Source organism: Herpailurus yagouaroundi, unplaced genomic scaffold, assembly GCF_014898765.1.
Source record: "Herpailurus yagouaroundi ecotype Mexico unplaced genomic scaffold, PumYag 142, whole genome shotgun sequence".
NCBI classification, from domain to species: domain Eukaryota; kingdom Metazoa; phylum Chordata; class Mammalia; order Carnivora; family Felidae; genus Herpailurus; species Herpailurus yagouaroundi.
In genome coordinates, this window is record NW_024412397.1 from 47,074,061 (window position 1) to 47,095,539 (window position 21,479).

At 39.9% G+C, this 21,479-nt stretch overlaps 1 protein-coding gene across 2 annotated transcripts in view; it reads left to right on the forward strand.

The window, feature by feature from the left end:
- The first annotated feature begins 19,011 nt into the window (after window positions 1-19,011).
- ZNF521 (zinc finger protein 521) overlaps window positions 19,012-21,479 on the forward strand; it is a 250,829-nt gene continuing 248,361 nt past the window's right edge. Inside the window, exon 1 of one of the 2 annotated variants that reach the window (XM_040479193.1) lies at window positions 19,012-19,211. The gene's annotated coding sequence lies outside the window, so the exon portion shown is untranslated. The remainder of the gene's footprint in view (window positions 19,212-21,479) is intronic. The other variant, XM_040479194.1, reaches the window with a different exon arrangement.

The window sequence follows — 21,479 nt, forward strand, 5'->3', positions numbered from 1 at the left end:
TTCGTGGGCCGATGTATGGAGTCTGAAGTTGCTGTGTGTATGATGTAGGGTGGTTTGGGGCTGTCAGTATGCAGTATGCAGTATGAAATGCAGTATGCAGTTAGATGGACTGTTCGCAGAGGCAAGGGATGAAAAACAAAGCTGTGGGCTCAAGAGGATGCATATTCATTCCTGGAAAGAGTGGAGAATCGAAAGAGAAACAATTAGTTATGGTCCTAAGTATTGTGACTTGATATTTGTGCCAGTGGGGAGACGGTTGCCCAGCAGAAAGGGCAAGGGGGTGAGCTCTGATGTGCCGTCTGAACTTTTTTGGCAAAGCCACTTAACCTCTGTTCTCTAGGATTCGGATTTCCTCTCTGTAAAATGAGGGGGCTCATTTCATCATTTAGCAAGGGTTTTGTTTTGTTTTTTTCCAGTGCTTATTTTGTTGCTGGCCTTGTGCTAAGTTCTGAGAATTGGGTTGTGAACCAAGCAGGCATAAGCCTTGCTCTTATGAAATTTATGGTCTAGAAAACTGGGTGAAAATTTAAAGATCTTCCATTGCTTTTTAATTTAGGGAAGGAAGCAAAGCCAAGTGAAGAGAAAGGGGTGCATGTATATGATACACTCTCTTTCTCAGCAAGTTAAGTCAGTTAAAAAAGTTAGATAGAATGGGTTTCAAAAGCATTTTTGGCACCAAAAATTGGTGAGCTGTAACTTTTAAGTATAGTGAGCAGTGTTTCCTCTTATATTTAAAAGGCAAGTATGCCCACTTGAACTGAAACCACTAAACAGAATCCATAGAATATTTCCTATATTAGGTCATTGACTTAGCAATATCTTTTACTCCTCCTAAAAGATCTAGACAACACTCTTGAAAGTTAATTGTGTGATATTAAAGTTAACTTAAAAAATTGATGTATATATCATCCTTTAAGATAATTGAAGGCTCTTAGATAATCTGTATGATGCTGATATTAAAACAACAGCAACAACAACAACAACAAAAACCCCAAAGCCAACAACACCAAACTTCAGTTAGGAACCTCTGCCATATAAAATTGAGGTGAAACAAGTCACGAGGAACTCATTCCATTAAATATTCAGGAATAGAACACTAAGGAATGAAACAAGTTGGTATTGAAAAGTCCATACTGCAGGTTTGACTATTTGTCCCCTGGGAGACAGGGAAGTGCTTTGAAATAAACTTTTACAGAATCATAGATCTTAAGCATAAGACAATTTAGAGATAATGGTATTGGGTGTCTTGATGGTCCTCATGTTCAAAGATGTGAGTGCCGAATGAATGGTGATGGTGGAGCGTAACTGACCGAAGAAAAAGATGATCAACATGAAATCCCTTTTGCCTTCTCCACAATCATATAGGTCATTTACATAAGTATTGCATCATTATGCCAAATTTTTAATCTTCAAAATAAAACCATTACAAGATAATAACACCGTTTTATAGCTCCTGTTAAACGTAACTGTTTTTTATACTTGCTGATTTGCATATTTAAACCCCAGTCTGAGTGAGCTGGGCCAGTGACTCCCGGGGACCCTCACCATGGCTTCCTACCTCTCTCTTTGCCTCTGTGTCCCTCGGCCAGGAGAGGGACAGCCAGGTGCTCAGCTAGGTGCCTGACTTGTATACTTGGTGTCCAGTACCTTCCAAGGAGCCAAAATCACTATGTTTCTTGCCAAAGGAGGGTGTTGGCGACGTCTGAGTTCCCTTCTATCTCTAACATCATAGAATTCTCATATTGAGAAATTGTAATTCTTGCAAGTTGATCAATAATTCACATTAATGGGGCAGGCATGCTTTTCAAGTTGTGAACTTGATTGAGTTGTAGCTGATGGAACAAAGCCAAACAGAGGTTAGATGGTCTTGCTTTCCACTATGATTTCTTGTTCAGATCCTCTATTTAGGGAGCTGATAGAGAAGGACACATGTATCACACACTGAACCATCCTCAGGGCTTTTATGAGGATGACTCCATCCAAGTTTTGGTATTTTCATAGAGCAATTTGTCGCTTCTAGATGAGAGCCTGGGGACACTGACCAATTCAACTCGCTAGGGGTTTGTCATGTCTGCCTGGGAGCAACTCTAGCAGCAGCAGCTGCTTTGGACTAGAAATCATGTGTCTGTGTGAGTGTGTGACCAACTGTGTCTGCCTGGATGTTTGCAGTGGGATGGGTATGAACCTACAGCAGTACAAATGTGTGAGCCAAGGTCAAAGTGTGTTGCTTTAAGGACAGCATTTTAATTTAGTTTGACTTGTGTTGGCTAATCATCTTCAATTCGTGTTCATCCATTTGCCCAGATGCTGGTACCATTTTCATAGAGCAGAATGGCCCAATCTTTAATGACTTTCACAGCCTCACATTGAACCTCCCGTAGACTTAGATTGTGAGTTCGCAAGTCAGTTTTGTACAGTAATAAAGGCTTGAATATTGTTTTCATTTCTTAAGACTCCTCGGTCATCTTCTGTGAGGCTTTTCCCGACCCACCTGACTTAAAATGACTCTTCTCTTTATTATTCCCCCTCTGTGTTGCATTCCATAGAAACTATAGCACTAAGTTGGTTTTCTGGTTTGTTGATGAGCCCTTTGAGAGCAGGGCTCTGTTTCTTTTCTTTGAATCCCCATAGCCTAAAACTAGATGGTAAACAAACAAATCCACAAGTACACAAACAAATATTCAGTCATTTGTTTAATCAACAAACATTTACTTCACATTCATCTTTTACCAGTCTAGGAGTGCTAGGAGCTGGGAATGCTATGAAGGAGTTACAGGCAAACAGTGGAAACACATTAAATGGACAATTAAATAGATACTAATCATTTACAGTCATGTGAAAGGAAAGTACTAGGTGTTATGAGAACATATCACAGATATCCTTGAGGTCAGGAAAGGACCATAGGAGAAGCCCTTTCCAATCAAATCTGAAGTTTAGTATGTTTTTGCATGAAAACTATTGAACATGGTCATGCATTCTACCGGAATTTCTAGTTGAACATCAGTTACGCATCAGGTGCTAAGGATACAGTAAGGAGCAAGTCAGATACAGTTGCTTATGAGTTTCATGAAGCTAACAGTCTATGAAGACTTACTGAGATGATTCTTTGTTTCCTTATTGTTGTTTAACTCCAACCTGTACTTAGTTTTGCAGCAGTAATATACTTCCAGTTCATACAGGTGGGATCTCTTGTATATTATTTGCACTTGGCTTACTTGTGTATAAGTTCAGGCCATCCTTTGTACACGGGCCTGGTTTTTCCACTCTTAAGTAAACTACCCTAACAACATCCATTGAGGTATTCATCATTAGATCTAGTTATTCTTGCAAACCGCTGGATTTCCTTTCATTCTTACAACATTATCTAAATACTGGATAAAATCACTCATTTTGGTATCATAAGACAATTTAATAACTCTCCTCCATTTTGCCTCATAGATATTTAGGAAAGTATATTCAAACTGTGTAATATGTTTCTGCTTATGATTTTTGCAAATTCTTAGCAGTTTCCACATCGAGGAGATCAGTAAATACTAGAATATGACAATACATCAACAGTCTGATTCTGTATTTGTCTATTCTATATGATATATTATAATTGAAAATGTACACAGAGAAACTAGACGATTATAAAAAAGTTATGTACCTATCAAAACTTTTCTTCACTTTTTAAATTTTTTATTTAAAAAAGTTTTTAATGTTTATTTATATGAGAGAGACAGACAGACAGACAGACAGACAGTGCATGCCAGCAGGGGAGGGGCAGAGAGAGAGAGGGAGACACAGAATCTGAAGCTGGCTCCAGGCTCTGAGCTGTCAGCACAGAGCCCGATGAGGGGCTCGAACTCAGGAACCCTGAGATCACGACCCGAATCAAAATCAAGAGTCCAGACGCTCAACCGACTGAGCCACCCAGGTGCCCCTCTTCACTTTTCAATTCAGATTTTTAAAGCATTTTTCGTTGTTTCTGTTCATAATAGTATTATTCACAAAGTCCCCCCAAAAGAGTCTGTGGGAGGATGTTTGAAGCCTTTGCCACCGTCCGCATAATTCTCCAGGCCAAGTCTGAGTGAGTGCATCGATACCCTGGGCAGGCTGATAATATGTTCCCTCCTCCAACTGTAGTTTAAATATCTGTCCCATGGTTATTTAGAGAGGATAAAAATTCTGGTGGTAATGACCTCAGGCAGCAAACTGGACCATTCTTAGGTGGCAACATTTACATGTGAGTATCTTGGCTGTTTTCTTTTCCCCCCAACAAAAGTGAGAGCTCTCTCTGCCGTCCTCCCTAAGTATATTTCCAAGAAGCCCCTCCATACCAACACTCAGGGTCTGTCTTTTTTTTTTTTTTTTTTTTCTAACAACTCTGTACTGTCCACTGCATGGTGTTCTGTCATTTCACCCTTCCTTTACTGCTGGCCATTAAGTTGTTTCTATTCATTTACTTACTTGTTTGTTCGATTTACTATTTACAAATGTTGCTTCAGTGAGTATATACACATTCTTGCTGACATGTGTGATTGTTTATGTGGGATAAATTCCTAAAAATGGGATTGTGGGATAAAGGGAACATACATTTAATGTCTCGATAGATATTGCCAGTGTGCCCTCCACAGAGTTAATACCAATTCACACTGCTTTTAGCAGCAGGGTTAGAGAGTATCTGTGTTTGAATACTTTATCTTTACTAATGTGACTTGTGAAACAAGCAAACTGGTATGTCATTGACATTTTAATTAGCATTTCTATAATTATGAGCATCTTTCCCTATGTTTATACATCATTTGTATTTATTTTTCTGCGAATTGCCTTTTTATTTCTTTGGCTCTATTATCTTTTGATTTGAGAGAGCAGCTCATATTAATAAGAAGATTAGTCCTTTGTCTGACTTACGTGTTGCAAATATTTCCCCATTAGTCTTTTGACTTTGTGGGTGGTAATTTTTTTCTTTTGTCATACAGAAGTTTAAAATTGTTTATTTTCAGTTTTGTCAGTGCCTTCCCTTGTAACTAATAGACCTTGTGTCTGACATAGAAAGTTTTTTTTTCTTTTTTTCTTTTCTGATCATTCTTTGAGTTTTGTCTTTACCAGTACACGGGCTTCAGGCCTTGTCTGTCCCCCTCCACCCCTGTGTCTCCAGCACCTAACCATATTTCTAGAAATACAGTAGTGCTTAGCAAACATTTAGTAAGTGAGTCAGTATAGTAGGGTGGTTAAGAGCATGGCTGTTAAGCCAGACGCCCTGGGTTGAAATTGTCATCTGGTTGACCTTGGGTGAGTGATTGTATCACTTTTTTAAACATGTTCATTTATTAATTTTGAGAGAGGGAGAGAGAGAGAGGAGGCATGCATTCTTGAGAGTGGGGGGAAAGGCAGACAGAGAGGAAGACAAAATCCCAAGCAGAGCCAATCTGTCAGTGCAGAGCCCTGATGTTACAAACTGTGAGATCATGACCTGAGCTGAAATCAAGAGTTGGTCGACCTGGTGGCCGACTGAGCCACCCAGGCGCCCTGATTATATCACTTTGAACTACAGTTTCTGTATCTCTAAGGGTAATAATGGTACCTAATTCAACAAGTTTTTGTGAGAATTAAGAGTTAATTCGTGTAAGCGCTTAGAACAGTATCTGGCAGATGACAAGTACCTAGTCAATGGTTTTTACTCCTATCCTCAAAGGTTTTCTGTCTCACGAGGAAGTGCATCCCATGGTATATAGCTCTTCTCCATTCTAGAAATTTCTTCTTTGCTGTGGTTCAGGAGTAGCGATTTCTAGGTATCTGTGTGGCTGCACACAGGCTTTTCAGAGGCCTGTCTTGGGTGGGCTCCTTGCAGACATCTCCGTGAGGTTTAGTGGGTCATGGCTAAGCCCTTTCACACTGGCCAAATTAGCGCCTGGTTCCAACCTCCGTTATGCTTTTCCAACGTAGACAGAGTTCTGCAAGAAAAATTCTTGTAGAAATTCCAATTAAAAGATAACGGAAACATAAAGTGGAGCTAATTAATTTTAGAGCCTCTGCCATCTTTTTGGTAAGTCAGGTCTGTGTCTTTGAGGTTCTTTGCAAGAGGGCCAATGCTAATTTGCAAAGGTAGGCTAATTGTTCTTGGGAGAGGAACTAGAGACAAATAATTCACATATCATTATGAAGGTTTAATCATAGTAGATTTATTAATAATCCTTAAATTAAAAAGGTAAATCTGGGCTTGGGTTTACAAAGGAATTAGCCGAACAAGGGGATGATTTTCTACATCACCATACTCATCAGTAAATTTACGTAGACGCATTTTCTTCGAGGCCTCAGAGTGGAATTCTGTGTTGTCTAGAAGCATTTGTGAGTGCAGAGTGTGAAGATGGAAGCAGAATACAGGAATACAGCTGCTGCTTGGGTGTTCACTACCAGGCAGTGTCTGGCTGTGTCTAGCCACTGCTTTCATCTTATGTGAAACCTCATTTGGGGGCAGATTGTCTGGAATTTCTTTCCTCTTTACGTCTTCTCCGTTCTGTCCTGCAGTAAATCCTAATGGTTCATTTTGCTTTATTTCCATTTCCCTCGCCTCCCCTTGCTCCTTCAGCCACAAGTTCTACTTTGTTTAGTCCACGAAGTCATCCGGTCCCTGCTCCTGGATTGCTGGGCTCTGGGGGTCCCTTCAGGCTCGAGAAACCCAGCCATCGGCCGCTGGTTGACCTGCACACTCACCTGTCTGCCGATCCTCCATATAGACCCTTCCGTCTCTTTTTATTGTAACTAAATTATAACTGTCATAAAGTTGTCTTTGTTCGGACAAAGTCTAAAACCTTAATATATCCAATCAGATGACTTTCAAATAGCCATTTATACTTTTTCCCTTCAACCTTAATGCTAAATGAAGTGAAAGAAATAGTAATGAAAATCGGAGTGGAGAGAGCCAAGAGGATTGTCCGAGGCAGCTTTTAATGAGTGGAATATCCTTAAATGACAGTGAGTGACAAAAGAAATTCCACTTCAAGATCATTTAAAATAGATATTCTAGAAGACACTTCAGGAAGGGTGTTTTGGGGTAGAGTGATAGTTTGAGCCGAGAGACTCAGGGAAGAGGTCAGAAGCCAGGCAAGGTGCAGAGTGTTCTGAGGGGTCAAGGGCATAGAGCATCCGTCTACCAGTTGCCCCGAGGCCTGAGAACTTCAGTGCCCCATCGCAGGTCACGCCAGGACGTCGTGATGGAATAGGGAGGAGAGTCTCTCAGGCCCTTGATTTCTAGTTCTAGGAACTACCTTTCACGGCAGAATACATTCTAGACTTTGGAAGGAAAAGTGGCTGTCCCTGCCCCGTTCAGATTCTTTACAAACACCCAAACCTGGGGCTCATTGCTCTCAGAGAGACACCTTCCTTATTGTAGTTTTAGCCTTCAAGGTCCTGGATGTACAACCAACATATCCCAGTGAGTTGACCTGGGGGACCCAGTGCCCGATGGGACCTGTGTTTAATCCTGCATGCTGTTGAACCCCTCTGTAAGCCTCATTTTTCTTATCAATAACATGGCAAGAATCTACTTTACATGATTATTGTATTAGATAACGAATGTAAAATGGCTAACATGTATCTCTGGCTGTTAGCAAGTTCCTACCTAGTAGCAGCTTTTTATTATGGAGGAGGCTCGGGCCACTGAGGAAGCATGCACATTTTATCCTCTCTGTGTTTCCCTCTCCTGCAGAGGCCTGAGGTGAGACACAGTTCTGTGGCCATCTAGCCTCTTCGTGTAAAGCAGAAAATATTTCCCCTTTGGAGACAGCCTGAGAGAAATTGTGTGAATATTTATATTAAACGTTCAGTAACCACTCTCTACAATAAAAGAGGGCAGGTAATGGATGTGAGTTCACTATTTATGGCAAATACTTTGCCTTTGGGAACGTATTTAATGTTTCAGAAGACGCCGTGTATCTATTTCATTTGATCTGAAGTAAATCTTATGTCAGTCATTATTATTCCCATTTTATAGGTGAGGAAACTGTGGCTTATCAAGCTGGCATGGCTGAAGTAGAAAAAGAATGTAGACTTCTGGACTTGAAATGGACAGTCTTTTTAAGCTCATAGTTTTCAAACGGAAGAAGCCGAGACCAATCTTAAGCCAGATCAAGAGGTGGAAATAATCCTCTGGCCACCATATTTCTCCTCTGCTGTTCCCTCTTCCTTTAAGCATTTAAATCTCAGCTCCCTCTCCTATTACACCTCCCCAGAGAAAGTTACTTGTACAAGAAAAAAAATGTATTAGCCAGTTATACCTAAAAGAGAATTAAAAGCAGTGGAAACCTGACAAATCCCTAATTGTGTGATTAAAGGCTTTGGCTTCTGATAAAAGCATCGCATGCCTCAGAAAGCTGATCTGGGAGGTATTTTGGGGGAGGTGGTGCTGGGGTGCTGGAGGGAGGGATCCTGGAGTGTTTTTTGCATTGCTGGTGACGTCTCAGCAGAAATATCTCCTTAGAGAAACCGAGTAGGCTTTCAAACGTCTTCCAGTGGATATTGTCGCTCAAAGGTCAGGAGATTTGGTAGGGTGGGGCCCACCGGTCTGAGTTATAGGAAAAACGTGAGTGATGGTTGGACCTGCAAAATTATAGCAGTGGATCTGACTTAGGGTTGAATAACCCCCTGGTAATGTCCCTTAGCTGTTTTAAATACACCGTGTGGAGAAGCAAATTCCTATTTCCAACTGGCAGGTTACCATCCTGAAGCAATGTCTATTTTTTTGGAAATGTGCTACTTTTTCATACAAATCTTCTTTGTTGTTGTGACGAGATGGGACGCACCTTTGGGGATGGGTTGCGCCAAGGACTGGTGGGACATGGATGCATTGATGTCATCTGTGGCAGGAGTTGGGCATGACATATCAACATTCCTGAGATGGCACGTGGTGGTTTTTTGTTTCTTTGTTTTTTGTTTTTTTTGTAGTGTTGTCTAAATATGAAGTTTCAAAAGGATTGGCTTTAAAAAAAATAATAAAAGAGGCAGCCATAGGATTGATTAGATTAGATTCCTTATTCTTTTAAGAAAATAGGATGAGGGACACCTGGGTGGATCAGTCCGTTAAGTGTCTAACTCTTAATTTCGGTCCAGGTCATGATCTCACGGTTCGTGAGTTCAAAGCCCCACTTCGGGCTCAGGGCTGACAGTGCGGAGCCTGCTTGGGACTCTCTCTCTTTCTCCCTCTCTCTGCCCCTCCCTCACTCACACCATCTCTGTCTCTCTTAAAATAAACTTAAAAAAAAAAAAAAAAAAAAAAGGATGAGATCTGACCCTTCTAGCTCACCATCTGAGAACAGGCATGCTCCTTCACCACATGTATTTACTGAAAGTTACGTTTCTGAATTTTATAGGTATACACATGTATATGTATATCTGTGTATTAAATCACATGGTGAAAAAGCAAAATGATTAAATATGGGTTTTCTTTATCAGCCATTCTCTCTGATGTGTGATTGATTTTGTTGATTTTACTTTATGCATATTTGGAGATTATCTGATAATATATCATCACTTAAAATATATTTATATATAACAAATACTATAAAAATATTTACTATATGCTCACATTATCTTGACAGGCCAGGATTGAAACAATATGAGTGAGAACATATTTCCAGAAACGACTATTAATTTATAGTTACTAAGATAATGGCATACACGTTCACTTTCTGTTCTATCTGGGTAGCTCTGTAAATTGTGTATTGATTATGCTAATGGCACTGGTGTCTTTATTAGTTGTCTGCAGATACATGCAGATTGAATGCACATTTGGTAAGGTTGTCATCCTGTGGGGAAAAAAAGTACATTTTTAAAATCTGGTTTTTGGAGAGATTGAGTTAAAACTAAAGGAAAACATTAAATGAACTCATGGAAACTTAAGGAATTGTGTTCTAGGAAGTGAAAAGTGCAGTTAAAAAGTTAAAAATGATGCTGTTATATTTCCTTTGTTTCAAACTCATTAAGGCAAGGGTTGCAGAAATGGTACTAACTCAATAATGATCTATTTTTATAGTTTATTTTGGGTTGTGTGGCTTCTCTTGTTTTGTTTATCAAGCTGAAGGAACCTTAGACATTTAGGGTTGCATGTATTTTGAAATTTATTAGCCCAACTAGAGGAGAACAGAATGATTTTCTTTTTTTCCAATTATACATAAATTTTCTTGTATTTTGTAATAGCTCATAAGTCATAAATCACAGCTCCACTTTGTGCTCTGATCTTTCATTATACAAACATGTACCTATTTGGTAAGATTTTTCTCTCTCCTTTTTCCTCTTGCTGAACCATCATGGTACCAAAGCAGTTATTTAGAAACCGCTTTCTTATCTTCCTGAATGGGATCACTTCTTAGAAATGTGGGCCTTCCTCTGTGTGCCAGCTAAGAAAGAAACTTTAAAAAAAAACCTTTTAAAAATTTGGTTTCAAATCATTTTCCGCTTTATTGTAGTTACAGTTGGATCCCTGTTTGTGTGATAACCAGTAGGAACTGGTAAAGGGGAAAAAACACAACAACAAAGTTTTCGTATTCCTGGGTGATATGAGTCCATTTAACAGGATATTAAAGCCCCTAAATTTTGTGTTTAATTTACAACCTTGAGAGAAATCCAGGTGTCCGAGTTTCAAATACATTGTTTAAAATTTAGAAGAGGAATTTCCCAAATTGGAAAAAAAAAAAAAAAGGCAAAGTCATTAATCAAGAGAATTGAGTGGGAATTTGGATTGATTTTTGTGAATGACATTGGACTTTGTCTTCTCAACGTGTGAAGATGAAAACTTCTATATTACAACAGGATAAGGTTTCTTATTCAAAACCAAACACTTTCTCCCTAAGCTGTTTCAGTAATTGTTGAGATAGTTAACTTTAAGTGTCGAATTCAGAAGTACTGTTAGAATTGGCTGGGTGTCATCTAAAATAGCTGAAGTAGTAAGAACAGTTAGTAGAAGTATCAGAAGGTATGATGTCTGGAATACAAAGGCTTTTTGCCACAGATTTTCCCTAGCTTTGGCGGGGGGGTTCGGTGGGCGGCCCCGCCCATCGGGGTGGAGCACGTCTTCCTGGCCCGGCTGCTATAGCTGCAGTTTATTTGTTACGTTTAAAGAGGAAATAACTAGACCCTCTCCCAAACATCCAAACATCTTAACTCCTAGGTTCACGTGCGTTTCATTTATTATCGTAGTTGTCCAAAGAAACATTTTGCAATATTTTCTGAAGGAAGAGATGTGAGACGCAATAGCTGTTTTCGTTTTTAGTCAGATTGTGGATTTATTTTCCCTTGGCTTTGTGTATGTTTGAGATAGGACTAAATAAAAAGAATCTCACCCAAGACCTAAGTCCCCAGAAGAGTCATGGGGGCCCTTGCAAATGTCTTGCACTGGATTAAAGAGTGTGATTGTGGTATTTCTGGCCGATCCCTCTCCAGTTTTGGCTTCGGTGGGATTATGGATAAAAGGCAAACTCTGGGTGTGAACATAGTGAGAAAAGTAAGTCATTAACCTTGATTAATACACCCGTTTTAAAACCAAGGCAGCAAGTTCATCTCTAGGAACGACTCTACCACAGCCGGTGCCTGACAGTTATTAGACGGCTCCCTACTTTCTTATGCCAACACTCAGTGCTAAGTCCTGTTTCTGGAGTGGCTCCTGTGTCCTTTTTTCTGCCATTGAATGTTTTACTCTCTTCTCTCCTTTCCTCCCTGATGTCATAGCCTCCAGACTAGTCTCCCAGCTTCCAGGTCTGGTACCCTAACAACCCACCCTCTCCATTAGTAATGGAGCATCTTTCTAAAGTGTAAACGAGATCTGTGACTCTCCTTACAGTCCTCTGGTGACTTCCCGTGGTGCTGAGGTTAGCATGTGAACATTTAGCTCACAGTAGTTCCTTCATGATCTAGCTGTGTTTCCAGCCTCCTCTCTGCCAAGGCTCCCCTTTTCCCCACTCTGTCCAGTGCCTGTCATTTGAACGGCACAGAAGAACTTGCACTTCCTGGAAGGCATCTTGTTTTATACATCTGCGAGCCTTTACATATGTTTCCTCTGTTTGAAGAGCCATCTTCTACTTGTCCTCAGGGCTACCCCATCCTTTAAAACTTAGCCCAAGCTGCTCTTCTTTAGGTAAAACTTTCCTGCTCTGCCCTGTGGGATTTAAATGCCGCTGGTCTGTGGGCTTCTCCATCTGAGTACTTATCCGGCCTTCTGCACTCATTGATTTACTCATCTATTCCCCCCCACCCCCGCAGTAGTGCTTGCCAGCCCTTCTGATATTATGGCATAGGCAAAAAAAATGATAGGTTTTGAATGGCACACTTGGGTGAGTGGAAGGGCAACAGGCCCACGGTTTCCCATTATCCCAAGCTGTACCTGGCCACTGCGAGGGCCGAATGGATGAGTATCCTCCAGCCCCTGACTGCACCCACTTTTGACCTGCCAGTCGGGAACCCCTGCAGCGATTGCAGGCTCCTGGGGACAAGGACTAGGTCCTTAGGCTTTGCATCTCTGGGGCCTTAGCCAAATGCCCTACTGAGCATAGGTGCTCAGTAAACATCTGTTTGCTGAAGTGTGACTGGGCGGCCATTGTAATTCAATCTGAAAGTTTAAGTGCTTTTAAGGCAGTAGTGCATTTATAAATGCTCTTTGTATGAAAGTTGGAGTGCTGAAATTCCTTTCTTCTAAATTTCATGTTAAGGGTAAAGGGGGACTAGGTAGAAGAACTAACTCGGGGTAGGATTCTGATCAGAAAGGGAGAAACTTTTTATTTGGTTCCAAAGTGTATGGTTCTGATGTTGTTGTATTTAACCTCTCCCAAGGCTAATTTATTTTCTCCCCCTTAGCATCCTCCTGCAAAGAGTTTCACTGTAGATAGAAGGGTGGTAATAAATTCACGTTTGGCATGTTCTCCTCGATAATAGTGCATCTGTGATATTTCTCTTTGGTCTTCAAGGACCGCAATAGACCTGTATAACAATCCTGCAACACCGCGGAAGTTCTAAATTCAACAGCATGATTTTGTTTAATATAGAGATCTTTCATTCTGTCGAAAAATATTTTATAGACAAAGGAAAGAACACGTACATGAAAAGGGTTTTTTTTTCTTTTTCCTGTAAAACAATTTAATAGCTTTCAGGGAATAGAGTGGTTAAAAATAAACACTGCAGAAAACATAAAAAGAGCCCACTTTTATCCTTAACCACATGAGCTCTTCGGACCTGTTGGTGCCAGCCAGGTGACGGCAATGGCCAGCATCGTCCTGCCAAGCCGAGGACTCCTTTCGGATGCTCCTCCTTGGCCACTGCCCTGGTTGCTTTTGTTTTTGTTTTCTTTTGTTTGTTTACCTTTTCTTGACAGTAGAAAAAAATGAGGCATCCGACCAGCAGGCGGGTGTGGGCCAGACGGCTGCACAGTCTGGTAATGCTGCGTTCCTTCATTAGAGCCTGCTTGCCATTTTGTAACAGTGTGCGATTTATTTTTCCTAAATCTGTTTTCATCTTATGGGATTTCAAGTTAGAATGCATAGCTAGAGCCCAGAAAGCACAAAATAATGATCCCGCCCTTTGGTTTTTGAAAACTAGGAAGGCTTTCTGCTCCCTTTTTAACTCTTTGTAGCCCGCAGGGTAACTTTTTCTGTGTTCTTAAAAAGTATCAAGATACGTCTGGGAATGCAGTTTGAACACACTTGTAAGAGAAGAGTGATTTTGGACATGGTTTGCTTTAAACAGATAAAATTTGATTTTCTTTTCTTTTTTTATGTTTATTTATTTGAGAGAGAGAGAGAGAGAGAGTGCAGAGTGTGAGCGGGGGAGGCACAGAATCCAAAGCAGGCTCCAGGCTCTGAGTTGTCAGCAAAGAGCCCAATGCGGGGCTCAAACTCAGGATCTGTGAGATCATGACCTGGGCTGAAGTCAGACGCTCAACCTACTGAGCCACCCAGGCTCCCCTGATTTTCTTTTTAGGCACAGGACTTCTAACTATGCCAGTAAATCCTAAAGCTAGCTGTACGTACACATGTGAACTTTAAAAACAACATTAGGCAATTAATGATTATTGGGCACGATGGCTGTCAACCTGAGGTTCATCATTTGTAGTGATTTGGGGGAATCTGAGTGAGGGTTGCATTTGTATAAATTATTTGTTTACTTATTCATCATAGAGTTTCGGAAAATAAGACCCCAGGTTATAATTCTCTTCTTATTTTTAGATACAATCCGTGGAAGAAAACTCAGGCATCTTTCTCAAGTAACAAAAGTGTTGTATTTTTATCAGTCCACTGGTAGTATAGTGTTGTGCCCACTTTTCCTGAACATTTATTATTTTTTAATAGCTTTAGGTAATTTAAGGTCCAGGAGGTCGCATCATCACAATGAAGCCAAGAATTGCTTTATTTTTTGTTTTTATTTTTTTTAAGGCAGTATGCATTTTTTAGTTGCTGATTTCTTGAACTTCCTGGCACTGTGTGGGTTGCTTTAAGATTGAGTAATTCATGCCATGGCTGTTTAATTTGGTGAAAAGCTGGCTATGACCAGAGTAGAGACCGTTAGGAAATGGTCGTGTTTTAAGTTTGCGTGTGCGTATAAGTGGAGTATTTTGGGTTCATTCATCTCTTGCCAATCTTAGTTGTTAAGTAATCTTCTTGCATTCCTATTTACATCACCCCCAGAATTTTGTGTTTCTGCCGCTGTCATAAAAACTGACTCTGGTCTGTAAGGTAGAGCTTCGTGCTTGGAATTAACCAGGAAAAGCCTCATTTATATCTCGTGCAAGAAGGACAGAGGGCCTGCAATGTGTGCTGGCTGCCAGAAGTTTTTATAGTAATACTTTGTATCTAGACTCTGGCTCTTACCATTAAATGTGCTTTTTATAGAGTACCAAGTTATAAATGTAGTGCAGCTACGGCATATTAATCTTACTGCAGAGATTTAATGAGGCAGTTGTTTTGCGATGGACACTAGTGGGAGCAGGGAGCGACAGAGTTTTACTTTACCACTGAGCTGCAGAAATATTCCTTGCCTGGTAATAATTATAACCACATGATCTCTTAGTTTTTCTTTCTTTTGCCAGTGCTTTTCCATGCAAAAGTGGCTTGGAAGGAGGTCCATTTCTAGGCAGTGAAATGGGTTGGAAATTGGGCTGTTTTCTCAGTGGTTTGACATTTTAGCTTTGATCAGGCATGGGATCCTTGTTGCACAGAGAGAAATATGTAAGATGAGTTTCAAGAATACAGATAGTCTTTGCCAGTCCACTGAGATGGCTTTTAGATATTCATTACTTTTACTTGACTTTTATATAGGTTATAAAAAGTAAATGTGGTGAAACCTCTTTTTACATGGACAGAATAGAATTTCTGCTGGTTGGCCTTAAACTGATCCCACACTTGAAATTAATTGAAGTCCATGGGTTTATTGCCTCCAACACTTTTAAGCCAGTGCAATTTTTCATTTTCCCCAAAGTTGAAATTTTATGAAACCGAGTTATGGCAGTAACAATCCTTATGAAGAGGAGGATGAGAGGGAAAAACACCACCTGCCAGGGATCATAATAAGGGGGAAAACATACTTCTTTTAAATTTCCATTTATAAGTGAAGTTAGCAAAATTGGAAACCGAGAGCCGCCATTTATTTCTGTAATAATAGTTGTGTCTTTGTTCCAAAATTAAGTCTTTTATCCAGGTTATTATGAATCCCGCGCTTCATAGCACCCTTCTGAAGGGATGAACCGACCAATAGTGCAGGTGCGGGTGAGATCATTATGGTGGATGTCACGTGTTTGAGTGGCATCCTTTAGGTCAAAGGACAGAGAGCTGCGATGAGGGGGGGTTTGTAGCTGTAGCTCAGGGGGTCTGTGAATATTTAGAAACCCTGCCCTTTGGGGGAGCTGGGAACACAACAATTGGGTTGAAAGAACAATCGCCCTTCTTGAAGTGGTGTTGGGAGCAGGGCAGTACTTACGGGCATGGACCTTGTATTTATAACCCCTTAGGTTGTAGGCAGAGATTTGAATGGCTCGCGGAGTAATACAATTATTTTTTATGATCGGATCTCAAAGGACTTTATAAAAACTACATAACTAAGGCCATGTGCAATTATTGAAGTGTAGCCACCTGTGGGAAAGAAATGGTTGACAACATAAGCTTTCCAGAATCTTCCGACATCCACTAACACTAGGAATGGAACCCCCTAACACAAATAAACATCTTTTGAATGGGCGAGAAATAATTCTTTCGTGAAAGTGGGGGCTGGAAAACATCTATTCTCACAGAGAGACCGAGAGACAGAGAGAGAGAGAGAGAGAGAGAGAGAGAGAGAGAGAGAGAAAGAGAGAGAGAGAGACTGAGATTGTAGCACTGATTACGCCAAGGCATCATAGGCTATAATCGCACCCACCCCCCCAGAGGGTCCCTCTTAAGTGGTGACCTAAAAACAAATTCGCCAGTTGGCTGGAGCAGGCATCCTAAAGTTGCGGCAGAAGTGAATAAGCTTGACTGACTTCAGTCCCTGAAGGGTTCTATCTGTAAATGCAGAAGTGGAAGCAAAAACATTTTTTATTAGTCTTAAAATGACCCTGATTTTAATAAGTAGCCGCAGTGTCAGAAGCGTGGACTGGCGTCGTCTTTCGCTTTTAAGAGCTCAAGCATCATGCATGCATGCGTTCCTATTTGTTTGATAGTTTTGATACTGGATTTGTGTGAGGTGTCCATATTCTTGCATAATAAGGAAGGCGAGTTTTTATCATTTTTCTCTGAGTACTACTTAAAGTATTCAGAGCGTCTTCTTATTTAAAAAACAAACAGGCCTGCAAACTCGATGCATGGCATTTAAATAATCATATTGAAATTCAGACCTAGCACCCACATTTCCCTCAGTGCTATCAGTTTTATGAGAAACTGGAAACTGCGGCTACACAATGGAGAGTATTCAGCGTGTGTGCGTACTGCCTTCCAACAAGTGTTCGGTGCTGTGAGGACCAGCTTGCCATAATTGGGGCAGTTATTTATTTTCCTGAATTTCTCTCTAATTTGGCAGTATTTTACCACTTAGTTTTATTTGGTTGGAGGTCTTTGAACCACCGCCTGTTTGTTCTGTCTGTAGCTCTAGGTGAAATATTTGAAGGCAGTAAAGTCAAATGGGAGGGATCACAGTGTCAATTTGGGGAAATGTAGGCATGTAGGTACTTTTTAATTTGGCGGTACCTGATCTGTTCCTGTTTATAGAAAAAATACCAGTAAAGGACTTTTTCATGTTCTTCCCCCCCCCCCCCCCCTTTATCATCACTAAATAAATTTACTAAGCACTCACCTGGACACAGTGCTGTGCTGGGCATAGCACTAAGACAGACAAAAAAGAGCCTGTGATTACTCCCCCAGGAATGAGCACTCAAAACCCCAGTCTATTGAAATGGGCACTGTGTAGAGCATTGAGATAATAATTTTCCAGATGGCAAATCAACCCAAATTACCAATTCAGTTAAACACTACGTTCTTTAAAAACAAATAAACAAACAAACAAAATACTTGTTCTTTGAGATGAGAACTTTGTTTTTCTCATGAACCCAAGAGATTATTATATACATCGCAATGGAAGTTGATTTTGGCACATGCGAATCATTTGAAGGGTGGTGACAGAGTTAAGTTCATTGCTGATGCGAAGAAAGGCTTTAGAACAACTGCCAGGAGGAAAGGGACCATACTGAATTGTAGAAGTGGGGATCATGGAAGCGTGTTACCTGCAAGGCAGCGAAGAGCATTTCCAGACAGCAGGATGATGGTGTGGTGGCACTTACTGACTTTTTTAAGAAATCCGGGGCCAATTTTGGTTCTGTGAATTCTTGGCTTCAACATTTCAAATTTTTATCCTCCCATATTAGAAAAAAAATTGACTACAGATAATACGTTACATATTTCTTAGGTATCTTGATACAACTCTTTTATAACCATTTTATTGACTATATTTTGAGACATAACTTATTTCTGACTTCAGAGGACTTTTTGCTATTAGAAATTAATGTCCCATAAATTATGTCATAGATTATATTGCCCAATTTCCCCTAAAGAGGCATATTCTCTCTTTCCTTTCCTTCCCCACCTTTGCTTTCCGATAAAGAGGAGGGCTGGCACCAGAAGGGTTGGGGGCACTTCTCTAAAATGAGCCAAAGGACAGCACATAGAATCAGAAAGTATTTAAAGTATTTGTTGTGCTCTAAGTAAAAATATTACGTGTGCTTTACTCTTATTCCCCCATGCTGTTTATATATCATTCTGAGAGGTGGTGGAATGGACCTGTTTTTAGTTTTCCCGCTATGTAGCTTTTTGACATTGATAATGCCAATTTAAGTTATTGACTTCATTATAATTTATAATTGCTCTTTGTATATATTGTCCCTCCCTTTTTTTTTTTTTTTTTTTTTTTTGATTGCTTGTTTGAAAATGAGAGACATGCCAATGTATTTACACTTGAATCTGTGTTGGTAAGAATGTTTTGCTATGTGCTAAGGGCTTATTGTGCTATCGCTGTCTAACAAATAATGGGGTAACTGTGTGTTTTGACCAGTTTGTAAGTAAAGGTCAATTTCGTGCTTATGGTAATTAGCTTACTTATTCTAGACTTTTGGCTAATTCTGGTAATTTCCCGTGAAACAGTATATTTAGCAGAAAGGGAATTCATTCTTAAGCACAGTGGTTTTTTCCTTTGCATTGGAGACTTTAATTTTAAAAGTGCTTTATCTCTATCTTTTAAGCAAAAACCCTGAAAAGGCTATGAAAAATGGCAAAGTTTGCCTTAAGGGTGGACGAATAATGAATTATTTGAAGGAAGAGATGAGAAAAGGCCTGTGCGATGGAGGGAAGGAAAAACTTCAGTCACCATGAACTGACACAGCTTAGGGAAGGCTCACTTTGGGTTCTTCTGGAATAAAATCTGCCACGAAGCCCTCCTTTCACAGCTTCTAGGAAAACGGTGCTTCTGTTTTTGGTAGCAAGAAGATTAAACGTTACTTTGAAAGAACCTGTCTTTAAACCCCTATACTTACGGTCTCGATTTTCTTTCAGACCCCAACTGTAAACTTGAAGACAAGACTGAAGATGGAGAGGCAGTAGACTGTAAGAAGAGGCCGGAAGACGGAGAGGAGCTGGAAGACGAAGCTGTGCACAGCTGTGACAGCTGCCTCCAGGTGTTTGAGTCACTGAGCGATATCACAGAACACAAGATTAATCAATGTCAGTTGACAGGTAAACAATACTTATCACTTCTTGTCTACGCATACCATTCTATTTCTGATTGTTTCAGTTCGTACCTTTTTCTTTCCTCCTCTTCCAATTGTTTTACTCCCACATTTGAAACGTAGGTAAGTCTAGAAGTGCTTTAGAAAGAATTCTAAGATGGTGGTTTGTGGCAAGCTCAGGTCATAGTCCTTAGATTATGAATTGTGCCTCGAATTTTTTTAAATGTTTATTTATTTTTGAGACAAAGAGAGAGAGACAAGAGTGTGAGTGGGGGAGGGGCAGAGAGAGAGAGAGAGGGAGACAGGGAATTCGAAGCAGGCTCAAGGCTCTGAGCTGTCAGCACAGAGCCTGACGCGGGGCTCAAACTCAAGCTGTGAGATCATGACCTGAGCCGAAGTTGGATGTTTAACTGCCTGAGCCACATAGGTGCCCCTGAATTGTACCTAGATTTTAATAGCTAGCAGTTACATTTTTCTTTCTTTTTTTCCTAACTATACTGATGTCATGCGGGTCCAGAATCTAACATGATGGCTAAAATAAAGTTAAAAAAAAAAAAAAAAAAAGAACCCTTTGAATATGTTTTCAAAGAAGTTAAGCATGGATTAACTTATTTTGATTTAAATATCGCTTCCTCAAGGGAACTTTCCGTGATGCCTCTCTGCCTGAGTTGGGTGCCTTTTTGTGTTCCCATAAAGGCCTTTGCCTATTCCTGCATTTCACAGTTTCTGATGCGTGTGTTCACTTCTCCCTGTTCTTCCTGAGACTGTGAACTCATGGATGGCAGCAACTGTGTCTTCTTCGTCACCATACTCTCTGAGCCTTAGACAGTGCCTGGTCCATATTATGTTCCCACTAAGGTGTGGATGCTATTCTGCTATGCAGTTCATAGGACAAATCCAATTTGGTGACGGGAAGCATGACATGTTCGATTTAATTGTTGAATACAACTAAAACTCAGTTTGCCATATTTCTACCCTCTTTAAAAAACATGTTCTACAAGAATGGACTGTATCAGCCTCAGTGGGACAATGTAGGCAGTTATTATTATTATTATTTTTTTTAGATTCATGTCATTTTTCTCTTGTTATTGGAAGCTGACATTCTATGGCTCTGTATGTGTTTGTAAATCTCTCTCGCTCTCTCTCTTTCCCAGAACAAATCTTTCTTCAATTAACCATGGGTAGGAAACATATTTACTTAAACAAGCTATTCTCCAACTGTTTTCCATACAATATTGATATTTTTGTAAGATTTTAAAAGGTGTTCCATTTTAGCCAGGTTTTCTGAACAGATTTTTGTGGAAATGTTGGACTAAATCCAATTAAATAGGCTTTTTTGTTAAAGTGCACTGTGGTTTTTCAAGAAGGGACTATAGTGAATACGTTTAGGCCATAGAATCTTCTTTCTTTCAGAAAACCCCGTACTCTTGATTGTATCTTAAATTTGGGCAGCAATGTCGCATTTATAAACATTGGTCATACACATAATTTTTTGTGGTTTTTAGGATTTTTGGTAACTTTTATTTTGTTACAGTTCCAAACTGATGAAAAATTGCAAAAATAATGCATAGAATGCCCGTACATTATTTACCTGATTCACTGATTCAGTGATTAGTGATATTCCACCCCATTTGCTTTGTCATTATCTTTCTCTTTCATTAACTTAATCATATGAGAGAAAATTGGTGACATCACATCCTTCTAAATATAACTTCTGTATTTCCTAGAATGAATATTCTCTAACATGGACACAGCATACTTATCACAATCAGGAAGGTTAACATTTAAATACCATGGAATACTATTATTTAATCCACGATGAATATTTAAATTTGAATAGTTGTTTCAATAATGTCCTTTATAACTCTTTTTTCTTATCTAGGATGCAGGATCATGCATAACATTTATTTGTCATGTCTTTTTTGTTTCCTTTCACCTGGAATGATCTCTCAGCCTTTCTTTGTCTTTCTTGACCATGACATTTTTGAAGAGTAGCTACTTTACAGAATGCCTATCTGTATTTGGGTTTGTCTGATGTTTCCTTATGATTAAATTCAAGTTCTAGAATTCTGTGGTAGGAACACCACCCAAATGGTGGTGTGCTCTTCTCAGTGCATTAAGTGTGCAAGTGTGTGAAGCTGGTTTGTCCTGATGTTGATGATATTAACATTGACTACTTACTTAAGGTGGTGTCCACCAACTTTCTCCAGTGTAATGTTACTATTTTCCCTTTGTAAGCAACAAATAACTTGTGGGGAGATGCTTTGAAACCATA